The following is a 14,516-nucleotide window of genomic DNA, read 5'->3' on the forward strand; positions in this document are numbered from 1 at the left end:
TAGGGCACACAATAACGGTAAATGACTCACTACCTAAATGTCATGTCTTTAATGGTACTAGACTATAAGTGAACCTATCTAGTTATAAAAGTCTCAGTTTATCTCTCATGTTTTCGTTTTACTTTTAACTAAAACTTTAGCTTAAGTGTACCAATTAAGTGCGTTCTTACTTCTTCAGTTACCAGGAGAAATTGTAGTAAGCAACTTTGGAGAGTCCAGGACCATCGAGGAGAGGTGGGAGAAGAGAATGACCTACATCAGCGTGTCGGCACCAGCTGATACGACTGGGCGGCTGTGACGTCATTACACACACACACACACATCGATCACTCCTCACAGACAGGCACATCACCTTCCACCCAGCCTCCAAACCACCACAACCACTCACCTCCCTCAGCCATTCTTATACATTCAAGTGATGTATTTTACCCATCCACCATTCATCCGAACTAATATATGCATCATTCACATTCATGTTACGTACTGACATTCACTAACACGCTGACTAGACTCAAATTACTAATATATCACTATCTTCAACTTGTGTATTCGACTTATTCATTATCAAATACACTATACACCTGACTCCATTTACCTATTCTGACTCATCCACCACCCACCTTAATACGTTCACCTACCTGGCTCATCCACCACCCATCTTAATACATTCACCTAGCTGATTCATCCACCACCCATCACCCACCTTAATACATCCATCACCTACCTGCCTCATCCACCACCCACCTTAATACATTCACCTACCTGCCTCATCCACCACCCACCTTAATACATTCACCTACCTGACTCATCCACCACCCACCTTAATACATTCACCTACCTGACTCATCCACATGTGACTCACCCAAGCATAAATTAACATTACTAGTCCACTCGACTGTCTCCACCCTACAGTAGACACTCGTTAAAAACATCATACACTAAAATGGTCAACTCAAACCTAATCATTCAGCACGAACTGTTACATTATTGTTGTACGTCAAATATAAAGGGTGAATTAGGAAGAGAGAGAGAGAGAGAGAGAGAGAGAGAGAGAGAGAGAGAGAGAGAGAGAGAGAGAGAGAGAGAGAGAGAGAGAGAGAGAGAGATTCTTATTTCCTATCATATAATTTTAACACACCAAAATAGTCGTGTTTTCTCGCTTGCCACAGAATAAAACACCAAGTCCGAGAAACATCACCTGTTACCCATTCACTTATATATTCAGAATTAATAAATAACATAAATTTATAAATAATATATAAGAGAAAATACCACCGTTCACACCAACTGCAACATTACCAATAAAAAATAAATAAAATCCGTCCACACGAGAGTAAAATGTTGTAACTCTGACTGGCATTGATTAATATAGTAATAAAGCATTAAATTACTCATAAGAGTTTGGTTACACTAATATAATCGTCTTAACGTGATCAACCTGCGCAAGATATGACAACACTGACACGCGATAATAATGGACACACTGATATGACACGCCTGTAGCAATACTGACAAGATACTCTATTGGTAATACTGACAAGATACTCTATTGGTAATACTGACAAGATACATTATTGTTGATACTAATGAGATAAAACATTGGTAATACTGACAAGATATAAAATTGGTAATACTGACAAGATACAAAATTGGTAATACTGACAAGATATAAAATTGGTAATACTGACAAGATACAAAATTGGTAATACTGACAAGATATAAAATTAGTAATACTGACAAGATACATTATTGTTAATACTGATGAGATACAACATTGGTAATACTGTCAATATATTAGTAATACTGAAAAGGTACAAAATTGGTAATACTGACAAGATACAACATTGGTAATACTGAAAAGATACAACATTGGTAATACTGACAAGATACAACACTGGTAATACTGACAAGATACAACACTGGTAATACTGATAAAACAAAAAATTATTCACAAAATAGAAAATTAAAAACATTAATAAAAGTTACTGGAGATAATAATTATGAAGTAAGTAACATAATGCTGACAACACTGACACCACATAATGCTGACAACATTAACAAGATGAATTATGGCAGTGCTGATATGGAAAGAAAACTGAATGACGGTCGGGAGGGATGACGGACGGGAGGGATGACGGACGGGAGGGATGACGGACGGGAGGGGATGACGGACGGGAGGGGATGACGAACGGGAGGGGATGACGGACGGGAGGGGATGACGGACGGGAGGATAACAAGACAGACAACAGTAATATATAATTGTAAATAGTGACAATACCAGCGAAACAATAACTACACGAAGTAGTGACAACAACGTACAGAACAAATTTGACGACATATATTGAAAACAAAACAAAACATGGAGAGAATAGGCAACAGTACAACCCTCCATGTAACACTGATTTTAATATACAAGTGAGGAAGCAACACTACCAACACTGAGACCTGACAAAACACAACAGTTGTCTACCATTACACTGTAAGGTCGTCAGTGTAAATGGTAAAACACTGTAAAACTGTCTTGGACTATTTAAAGGTGTGTATATATATGTACAGTACTTGTGTTAGTTTTGCGAAATTTTGTCTTGGGTAGCAACTCGAGGCTGTTCCTGTACAAAATACTCACATGTTTATTTGTAGAGGACGAGAATCTCCTTTGACCTGGCCTTAATAACTCAATGGTGAGAGACAAGATACGGAAAATAACACAGACTCTTACGAGGAAAAAAGTAACACATAAATACTTCATTAAAGTTCTGATGACAACGTTAAAGTAATTAATGATGAGAAGAAAAACAATAAGATACAATTCAATGTCTGACCTGACACAAGCCACAGACGATAAGAGGAGACCCGCAGTGTAGTGCAGGAGGACAATTATAAAGGGAAGAATAAGAAGACATACACCTCAGTATTATAAACAAGCGGCGGCGCCTCCCTGGTGGTGGCGGCAGATCAATACCAAGTGTCCCCACCAGCATCACTCATGCTCTCTGCTGCTCCACAACATGTGTGACACACTACCACACATTAACATCGTGAATCAGCTCATGAATGATGACACACATTGACCCCACATTTGTCTGCCTGCTGTGAGAGATGGCACTACGCGTTATCTACCAAAAGATTACAACGGAGTCCCGAAGTACATCATCATCGATCTCGCATTCAGTTGCCAACTGTGGAGGTCGTCATTGTATATATTCATAAGAAGTATGAATATATCTCATGTTGGTCCTACACCAGCTGAGCAACTAACTGTAGCTTTGTGACCTTTAAAAAATATTTAGACCAATCATACATTGTTGTTGTTGTTTTGTGTGTGTACACGCCCTACGCCAAAGCGCCGCTTTCTGAGTAAGTTAGTCTGGGCCAAATAAGAGCGAAAAAGACAGTTCTGGGTATTTACATATTTCTAAGAATTGGTTTCAGCGTCCAGACGTGCATGATCCTACACCATCAAGAGCTAACCTCTAATGGAAAAAATAATAATCAAGTATCACACAGCTCTTTGATATATCCTCATCTGTTAGCCTTAAATTAGATTTTTTAGCCTCCAGTCACTAAACCTCCAAAAGGTATTTTCAGTCACCAGGCCTCCGGTAAGTGCTGTCTTCAACCTCCATGACTCATCTTCAGAAAGCACTTCTCCCAAGATTCATAACTAGGAAGTCTCTTCAGCCTCTAAGACTCGTCTTCAGTTTCCAAGCCTCTAGACTTTTGAGAATATATTCAACCCCGATCTCTGAGATGTCACTTCAGCCTTTAGACCCGAAAATATCTTTGTCCTCTTACTTAGATTTTCTTAGGGCTTCAGAAAGTGTCTTCACTCATTAGTCCTCCAGGAAGTGTTTTCCGTCTTTTAAAATATTTATCCGAAAATTTTAATTGTAGTTTTCAATTCCTAAACCTCCAGGCAGTGTCTTTAACCTCCACACTTACTAGGCATGTCTCCAGCTTCCAGGTCGTCCAGAAACATCTTCAAACTCCGAGCCTCCAGGCAGCATCTTCATCTCCAAGACCTAAAGTGTTTAACCTGAGGACCTCCGTCTACGCCTTAGATCTGCAGACTTATTAAAATACATCCTTAATCTCCAGCCTAAGGACCACTAAGACTCAATACCACAACGTCTTGAGAAAATCAGAAAGGTTGGTTGTCAGATGCAGTAATCATCCACACTTACATAAAATATCTTTTGATATTAAGAAGCACAAGAAGCATCCACTGCGTTAACATCCAGAGAGAGGTCCGTGTTTAATTGGAAGAGTCCTGAGCGTCTAATAAGAAGCGCACCGCGAGTTTCACACCTCTTGGGAAGCACTTCAGTATCCCAATGCCTCATGTCTTTGGAGTATCGCCCTCACGGTCCACAAGTCTCCTATGAACAGATTTGGGAGAATCATCCTCTAAATCCAAGAACCATTCTCAGATTTCAAGACCCACCTTTAGCATTTAGTGAGAACCGTTCTGTAGGAAAAAACCACCGTTAATACGTATGAAGAATCTTCAACATGTAATAACTTTTCTCAATGTACTTAAGACCTAAACATCCCCAGCGTCATGTAATATCCATTGCCTGAGGGTCTTTATTGCCCGGATAAATTCTTAAAGCGTAAATTCCCATGGTGCATCCTCATGACCATGTCACCAGGATATATCTTCAATGGGAATATTGTCAAGGTGTATTCTGAATACCCCATTCCCTTGGAATGACCTAACACTTACATTCCCTGGAGATGTCCCGAGTAACTTTAATTCTTCATATGTGTCCTCAACGCCCCGTTACCCAAGGGACATCCTCAACGCCCAGATTCCCGAGATGAAATCAGCTTCAAAATTCCTGAGACTTGTCCTCAATGCCCAAATTCTCGAGACGTCCACACGGCTCAGGTTCATAAGGGACTTCCTCAGTTCCACAAATTGTCCTCAGTATCAGATGCATACGATGCCTACTCGCAGTTACAACACTACAAGGGTATTCTCTGCCGCCCATCTTGCCAAAAGTCCTTTTCGACCTCCTGGCCTCCAAGTGAGTCTCTGACACCAAATTGAAACTTGTTGATTATCATTACGTAAAATATAAATTAAAGAGAACTCGAAACTCGTGAGTCCATCAGCGCTACCAGCACCAGAAAGAGTTCCTCTTCACTCCGCAATGAAATGCAAATGGAAGCTACCCCAGATAAAAGTGTGTCAGCCTTTTATCAGCAATGACGCTTTTTTTATAGAAAGAGGAAGACAGAGGCGTCCTCAGCCATGAGTAAGAGGAAGACAGAGGCGTCCTCAGCCAAGTGGAACAGGACACACCCATCGTCGACACCTCAGATGGCCACCATCCGTGATAGGGCAACACCCGCGGCTCATCCTCACATGACTCCCACCTTAAAATAGACGTTCTTGCAGAGAAGAGCGTCTCAGGTGGCAGAAGGTAAAGAAAATTAGTTTTGCGTAGATATCATAAATGAGACATTGACTAGAGGAGGAGGAGATGAGGCTTAAAACCTTGAATAACAGTTTCATTATAAACCAGTAGAGGCTGGATGTCGAGGTCCTGATGAATATATAAGTACCTAATAGGTATACATTCGTGGGGTAGGTGGGGGGAACACGGGACTGAGAGGGCAAGTGTGGCCTCTGAACCTGAGCTACGGAGGTGTGTGTGTGTGTGTGTGTGTGTGTGAAACACTCGTGAGAACATCAACAACAGTTCCAAGCTTAGTGAGACCAGTGATCCAGTACCATACATACTCCACACAATCATAAAAAAATATGAAATATTAACAACAGTTCTGTTGAAATAATCAAATTTCAGAAAATATCCCTACTACTGTTATAATTATCATTATTATAATAACTATATACATGCTAAAAATACTTTCAATAATAACAATAATAATAACAAAAGATAATGATAATATAATAACAATAGCAATATAATAATAATAATACAGTAATAATAATAATTATAATAATAATAATAATAATAATAATAATAATAATAATAATAATAATAATAATAATAATAATAATTAACGGTTTATTGAAAAAAGTTCGACAGCCCGAAGGCTGAAAATATACAGTACATTGGACATAAATGACTTATTAGTTATTACATACAAAGGAAAAGGAATGTACAGTGAACATACAGATAATGTTTACAGTGGAGGTTACATAGGTCACGTGTGATGAGGTGTTGAACGGCAAACACGTAGTGTAGTAACCCCTCACAGATGGTGTTATGAGGGACCTGACGTGGTGCAGTAACTACCTCACAGATGGTGTTATGAGGGACCTGACGTGGTGTAGTAGCTCCCTCACAGGTGGTGTTATGAGGGACCTGACGTGGTGCAGTAACTACCTCACAGATGGTGTTATGAGGGACCTGACGTGGTGTAGTAGCTCCCTCACATATGGTGTTATGAGGGACCTGACATGAGGCTGTAGCAACTTATTCACTAAGTGGTGGTCATAGCGTCATGGGGACACCACGTGGCCTAGTGTCACAGTACCTAACTCACTCAAGTGGTGTACAGTCAAGTGCCGTCCCAAGCCTCCCTATCGTGGACGGATTAACACATCGCTGTTTGTTGGTGGGTTTCATGGGCAGTTCTGGGTACCTGGGACCTCACTGTGTGAAGGCTAACTTGGGTACGACTCTCAGCTGTTACTGTCACGTTGTTTTCATTAGCTTAAGCACTGTTCATCACTGGTTCCATTCCTTTCCGAAATTAAATTGTAACTTCTGGAGATAACTTGCTGATATTCCGGTGGGGAGGAGGGGTTCAGTGGAAGGAGTTAGGGTATGTGCCAACATAACGGTTGACCCGGCAGCTACTAGAGCAGCGCCAGATACGTCTCGACCCTTCGGTGGTCAAGGATGAAATGGACACCCAGAGGGCACAGAATACAAGTGGACATCCACTAAACACACAAGATACAAGTGGACACCCACGGGACACAGAATACAAGTGGACCCCAGGAGACATACAGGATACAAGTGGACAATATATCAGGTAACACAGTATATAATTGGACACCCAAGATACACAGTACACGAATGGACGGACACCGGGAAACACACAGTACACGAGGAAACACTGAAGGCCCACACAGCATACTCCTACAGAACAACTCATGTTCCTCCTCTCAGGTCCAGCCACATCACCTCAATCGAGATTGTTAAGCGGTGGTTTCTTCAAGCTTCTCTGAACGGTGAAAGAAAATGTCTTACATTCCAAGTTCTTTTACATTGTGTTAACCTCAAATCAGGCCTATGTGATTGAGCATCGGTCTCAGGTCTTGGATGGTGGATCATCTTCTAGTTTGAATAGCCTAAATGAACATCCAGGTCAAAGCCGTCAGATTTATTGATGACAGCTTGCTCGCTAGCAGCCTTCAAAGCCTGGTCCCTCCAGTATGCTGGTTGTCTCTTTCCTTCCACTCTCCTTCTGCTGTCGTTACTTCCATGGTTACTGTTATGTGACTGGCGTTATTCCTTGATTACTGTGACTAGACGTTATGACTCCCGTTATTCCTTGATTACTGTTGAGACTAGCGTTATTCCTTGGGTTCTGTTAGAAGTGACTTGCGTTATTCTTTGGTTACTGTTATGAGAGAAAAGGCTAGCGTTATTCCTTGGTTACTGCTATGTGACTACCGTTATTCCTTGATAACTGTTGAGACTAGCGTTATTCCTTGGTTACTGTTATATGACTACCGTTATTCCTTGATAACTGTTATATGACTACCGTTATTCCTCGGTTACTGCTATGTGACTACCGTTATTCCTCCCCGAGTGGTCATCCCCGGGCAGTGTTGCTTGGCCTCTGCACGTCACACCTAACCTAACCCAACCTAACTAAAGACGTACATCATCATCATTCCTGTCCTCCAAACTCCCTTCCTTCCAGCCTACAGATCTCACATTAACACACACACACTTTACCCCGACGTATGCACAGTATGTCTGCGAGGCTAGGTTACGAAAACTTTATTCCTGGAAATGTCTTGTTCTTCCTAACTGTGACTTTTCCTGTTACACATTTCCTTCTTCTGTTACAGAATTCCTGTTTCTGTCTCTTCTGTTACATACTTCCTGTTTCTGTCTCTTCTGTTACACAATTCCTTCTTCTGTCTCTTGTTACATAATTCCTTCTGTCTCTTGTCACATAATTCCTTCTTCTGTCTTTTCTGTTACATAATTCCGTATTGTCTCTTCTATTACTTAAGATTTTCTGTCTCTTGTTACATAAGTCCTTCTGTCTCTTGTTACATAAGTCCTTCTGTCTCTTGTTACATAATTCCTCCTGTCTCTTGTCACATAATTCCTTCCTCTGTCTCTTGTTACCTATTTCCTTATTCTCTCTCTTCTGTAATATAATTCCTTCGTCTGTCTATTATGTCTTTCATTCTTCCGTCTCTTCTGTGACATAATTCCTTCTGTCTCTTTTATTACCTTTTTTGTTTCTTCTGTCCTAACATCCATTCTTATCTATCTTCTGTTATATAGTTTTTCTTCAATCTCTTCTGTCTTTCATCTTCACTCAAGTGAGACACGATGTGGCAATGGGCCATCTTTTTCCCTTTAGTCTTCCATAAAATATTAAGAAAAAAAACTCACCCAGAGTGGCACAGTATACGATTGGACACCCAGGACACACACGGGATACGAGTGGACGTTAAAAACACACGTACATGAAACGTGTGGACATCCAGAGCACGTACAGGATATGTATAGATATTCAGGGCACAATTAGAATACGCGAGGATGTCAAGGACCCACAAAAGATAAGAGTGGTTACACAAGACACACACACAGGGTGCGAGTGAACAACTACTACGTACACAATGTACGAGTGGACATCAAAGAGAACACACGATATACGACTGGACACCCAGAGGAATATAGACGAAGTGATACAGAGGAAAACACAGTGTTTCGATGGGACATCAGGTGGCAATCTGGGGGACACTGTATGTGGAAGTTATCCCATGGGTAATCGAGGGACAGTGTGTGTAAGATAGAACAGCCAGGAGTATACCATTGTATGAGAGGACACCCAGGGGCAGTGCAGTGATCACAGGACACACAAGTGAAGCACTGTATGTGAGAGGACATCCAGGTGATACAGTGCACGAGAGGACACCCATGTGATACAGTGCACGAGGGAACACCCAGTTGACACAGTGCAAGAGAGGACACTAGGTGACACACAGTGCACGAGGACACCCAGATGACACCCAGGAGACACAGTGCACGAGAGGACACCCAGGTGACACAAAGTGGACAATAGGACACCCAGGTGACAAATTCTATAAAAGGACGCAGAAAGTCCCAAACACACACACACACCAAATATTGTTGAGAGGGACACACAAGCCGGAGGTATTGGTCGCGGGCTCACACACGGATCAAACAGGGAGGGAATAATATAAATGTGGACACGTATGGCCCCAAATATCACAGAGGGAGACACACAGTAACCGGCTAAGGAATCATTCTATACAAGGGCAGCAGAAAACGACGAGGAGGACGGCTCGAGCTCCCCCACTGTAGATGAGTAGAGAAGTGGGTCACGGAGGGAGGGGGCCAGGGGGGGCCGGAGGGGAGGGGGAAGCATCGTCGAGGGAGGCCCCCCAAAAAGGCAGCCACACTCCTCCCTAACGGATACGTCTCAATATCGATAAGTGAGTTGCGTGCCCCAGACGTTTTGGTTAAGCTAACGCCAACCTAGTAAGGTGTAATATAAACTACTGTATTTGACAAAATCCTTAACGCCAGTAACATGGACACTGCACCAACGATGACCAAATCAATAGTACAATAATATGATAAATTATAACACCATTGATATTACTGAATTTCACTACCAATTAACACATATTTACCCCAAAAAATTTGACAGCAGTAACAAAAATAAATCACATCACTGATCAATTACTAGGAAGTAAAGTCGTCTAAATTTGTGTGTAAAAATGAGCGAGACAGATGAGAGTGGCGGTGAGGTTATCACTATAACTACGGAACGAGTTAAAGTGTATACTACACAGTAATAGAGTATTTACCGGACGGGCTGGGGCGGTGGGCGTGGTGGTGTGGGCGTGAAGCAGGTGGTGTGAGATGATAGTAGTGGCGGCGGCGGCGGCAGCAGCAGCAACAGCAACAGCAGCAGCAGTGGCGGTGTGGGCGGGCGGGCGGGCTAGGTGTGGGGGCGGGGTGGGCGGTGGGTGTGTGGCGGCCAGGTCCACACACAAGACACACACACACACACACACTACACTGGGTGGGCGGGCGGCAGCACTAGGGCGCGGCCATCACTACCCACAGCTGCTGCTAACACAGATACGGCGGATCGGAGGGGCGGGCGGGCAAGCGGGCGGGCGGGCGCGCGGTGTGGGCGGCCAGGACACTAAGGGAACACCTCGTGGGCCCTACACGGGGGGTCGAGGCAGGCCACACTCCACACAGGTCACACAGGGTCAGAGGTCACACAGAGCGCGGGGTGGTGCGGGCACGGCTCACAGCTCAAGACCTGCACGGCTGGGCCACACGGCGCCGTCTGCCACCACTGCGATCAATAGCCCACCAGGCTCCCCACCACGATCAATACTCCCTCGGCCGGCCCGCATGCCCCGTGCACCCGCGCCGCCCCGAGCATGTGCACTCATGCCTTCTCCGAGCATGGGCACTGATGCCTCCCTCCCTCGAACATGTGTAATGAGCATGTGCACTCATGCCATCCCGAGCATGTGCACTCATGTCTGCCTCCCATGAGCATGTATAATGAACATGTGCACTCGTACCTCCCTCTCCTGAGCATATGCACTCAGACTACCTCTGAGCATGTGCACTCAGCCACCCTGTATATGAGCGCTCATACTACCCTGAGCATGTGCACTCATATCTACCTAAGCAAAGCACTCAAGTCTCCCAAATCGCGTGCACTCATCTCCCAATGCATGTGCACTCATCTCCCTAATCATGCGCAATTGTCTCCCTAAACATGTGCGTTCATAACAACCTACTCATATGAAGTCATGCCTCCTGAGCATGTGCACTCATGGCTTCCCGATCATGTGCACTCATGGCTCCCCAGAGCTTGTGCACTTATGGCTTCCCGATCATGTGCACTCATGGCTCCCCAAAGTATGTGCACTCATGGCTCCCCAGAGTATGTACACTGCTGACTCCCCGAGCATGTGCACTCATGGCTCCCCAGAGCATGTACTCATGCTTCCCTCCCATGAGCATTCTTACTGACCAAACACAACCACGCTCCCTTCTGAGTGAGTGTACTGAGAATGTACACTCATGAGCCTGGCCACTTGTACTTCCTTCTTCCAAGCATTTTACACTGAGCATGAGCACTGTTTCCTTCTAAACATGAACACTGAGCATGAGCAGTTTCCTTCTAAACATGTACACTGAGCATGAGCACTGTTTCCTTCTAAACATGTACACTGAGCATGAGCACTGTTTCCTTCTAAACATGTACACTGAGCATGAGCACTGTTTCCTTCTAAACATGTACACTGAGCATGAGCACTGTTTCCTTCTAAACATGTACACTGAGCATGAGCACTGTTTCCTTCTAAACACGTACACTGAGCATGAGCACTGTTTCCTTCTAAACATGTACACTGAGCATGAGCACTGTTTCCTTCTAAACATGTGCACTGAGCATGAGCACTTTTTCCTTCTAAACATGTACACTGAGCATGAGCACTGTTTCCTTCTAAACATGTACACTGAGCATGAGCACTGTTTCCTTCTAAACATGTACACTGAGCATGAGCAGTTTCCTTCTAAACATGTACACTGAGCATGAGCACTTTTTCCTTCTAAACATGTACACTGAGCATGAGCACTGTTTCCTTCTAAACACGTACACTGAGCATAAGCACTGTTTCCTTCTAAACATGTACACTGAGCATGAGCACTGTTTCCTTCTAAACATGTACACTGAGCATGAGCACTGTTTCCTTCTAAACATGTACACTGAGCATGAGCACTGTTTCCTTCTAAACATGTGCACTGAGCTTGGGTATGATGTTTTCCGAGTGGGATACTCGACAGGGGCACTGATACCTCTCTTGAGCATGTGTACTGAACACTATTGCCTTCCTCCCTCGAGCATGTGTACTGAACGTCTGTAATCAACCTTTACATGACCATGTGCACTCACGCCATCCCTTAGAATCTGCACTTATGGATCCCACCTCCAGCACTTGTACTCAAAACACCTCTAAGCATGTGCGCCACTACTACAAGGTACCGGAAAAGGGCTGAGAACTAATGCCCTGCCCTAATGCAAACTCTCGCAGGTAGATAATCCCTTTTCCAAGCATGTGCACTGCCCATACAAACCCCTCTACTCACGTGCACTAAAATTACTATTCAAATTAAATGCACTGTAGCTCATAGGGTGCACTGAAAATATCCACCAACTTCCCACTAGCAAATTCTCATTGACCTCTTTCCCAGGTATTGTATTAAACAGGTAATGACTGGGTCAACACCTACCGAGCACTGTGTCAGGTGACGGACAACAGCTGTCACTCTTCACAACTCACCTGAAAGAGAGAAAACAAATTTGATAAATAAAACAAAACCTGATTTTATGAAAATCTGTGATACAAACCCTGGTTTATAAAATCTAAAAAACGAACCTTGGTTTATAATTCTATACAGTACAGTATAATATAAACCCAGGATGATGAAAAATCTGAAAAGAAACACTGGTTTCTGAAATTTAATATTACAACCATATGTTTACATAAACTAATGATGTTATCCCTGAGTTACAAACACTGATAATATGGCCGTTGGTTTAAACAAATATGAACCTTAAATAAAACAAAACTATACAAACTCTATATAAAAAAAAAAACATGAACCCTGGATTTATAAATCAATGTTATAAATCCTGGCGTTTAAATAATAGCCGCTGGTTCATATATATAAAACCCCTAGTAAATATAAACCAATGCAACTTTGGTTCATCTAAACTAATATTATAGCCCCTGGTTGACACAAGATATAGCTTGACTGAGTTTTTAAGTTAATTTAATGATATGATTTAGAGCATAACTTAACATGACCCGAGGAGAAAAGTTAACAATATTACCCGGGGAGCAAAGTTAACAATATGACCCGAGGAGCAAAGTTAACAATATGACCCGAGGAGCAAAGTTAACAATATGACCCGAGGAGCAAAGTTAACAATATGACCCGAAAAAGTTAACAATATGACCCGAGGGCAAAGTTAATAATATGACCCGAGGAGCAAAATTAACAATATGACCCGAGGGCAAAGTTAACAATATGACCCGACCAGTTGTTAACAATATGACCTTAACAATATGACCCGAGAGCAAAGTTAACAATATGACCCGAGGACCAAAGTTAACAATATGACCGGAGGAGCAAGTTAACAATATGACCCGAGGAGCAAAAGTTAACAATATGACCCGGAGCAAAGTTAACAATATGACCCGAGAACAAGTTAACAATAGACCCGAGGAGCAAAGTTAACAATATGACCCGAAGCAAAGTTAACAATATGACCCGAGGAGCAAAGTTAACAAATGACCCGAGAGTTAACAATATGACCCGAGGAGCAAAAGTTAACAATATGACCCGAGGGCAAAGTTAACAATATGACCCGAGGAGCAGTGTTAACAATATGACCCGGAGTAGTGTTAACAATATGACCCGAGGAGCAAAGTTAACAATATGACCCGAGAGCAAAGTTAACAATATGACCCGAGGAGTTAACAATGACCCGAGGAGCAAAGTTAACAATATGACCGAGGAGCACAGTTAACCCCGAGGAGCAGTGTTAACAATATGACCCGAAGCAAAGTTAACAATATGACCCGAGGAGCAGTAGTTAACAATATGACCCGAGGAGCAGTGTTAACAATATGACCCCGCAAAGGTAGTGTAACAATATGACCGACCGAGGAGCAAATGTGTTAACAATATGACCCGGAGCAAAGTTAACAATATGACCCGAGGAGCAAAGTTAACAATATGACCCGAGGAGGGCAAAGTTAACAATATGACCCGAGGGCAAAGTTAATGATGAAGACGAGTTAATATGACCCGAGGAGCAAAGTTAACAATATGACCCGAGGAGCAAAGTTAACAATATGACCGAACAAAGTTAACAATATGACCCGAGGAGCAAAGTTAACAATATGACCCGAACAAAGTTAAATATGACAAAAAAGTTAACAATATGACCCGAGGAGCAAAGTTAACAATATGACCCGAGAGCAAAGTTAACAATATGACCTTAACAATATGAACCCGAGGAGCAAAGTTAACAATATGACCCGAGGAGCAGTGTTAACAATATGACCCGAGGAGCAGTGTTAACAATATGACCCGAGGAGCAAAGTTAACAATATGACCCGAGGCGCAAAGTTAACAATAAGACCCGAGGAGCAGTGTTAACAATATAACCCGAGGAGTAGTGTTAACAATATGACCCGAGGAGTAGTGTAAACA

The 14,516-nt window shown here is 42.8% G+C and overlaps 1 long non-coding RNA gene across 1 annotated transcript in view; it reads right to left on the bottom strand.

Annotated features, from left to right (window-relative positions):
* Positions 1–10,678, bottom strand: part of LOC121878087 — a 105,499-nt gene extending 94,821 nt beyond the window's left edge. Inside the window, exon 1 of the long non-coding RNA XR_006091096.1 lies at positions 10,067–10,678. This is a non-coding gene — a long non-coding RNA (uncharacterized LOC121878087). The remainder of the gene's footprint in view (positions 1–10,066) is intronic.
* Between the last annotated feature and the right edge of the window lie 3,838 nt (positions 10,679–14,516).

Source organism: Homarus americanus, unplaced genomic scaffold (genome assembly GCF_018991925.1).
Source record: "Homarus americanus isolate GMGI-L3 unplaced genomic scaffold, GMGI_Hamer_2.0 scaffold51859, whole genome shotgun sequence".
NCBI lineage: Eukaryota > Metazoa > Arthropoda > Malacostraca > Decapoda > Nephropidae > Homarus > Homarus americanus.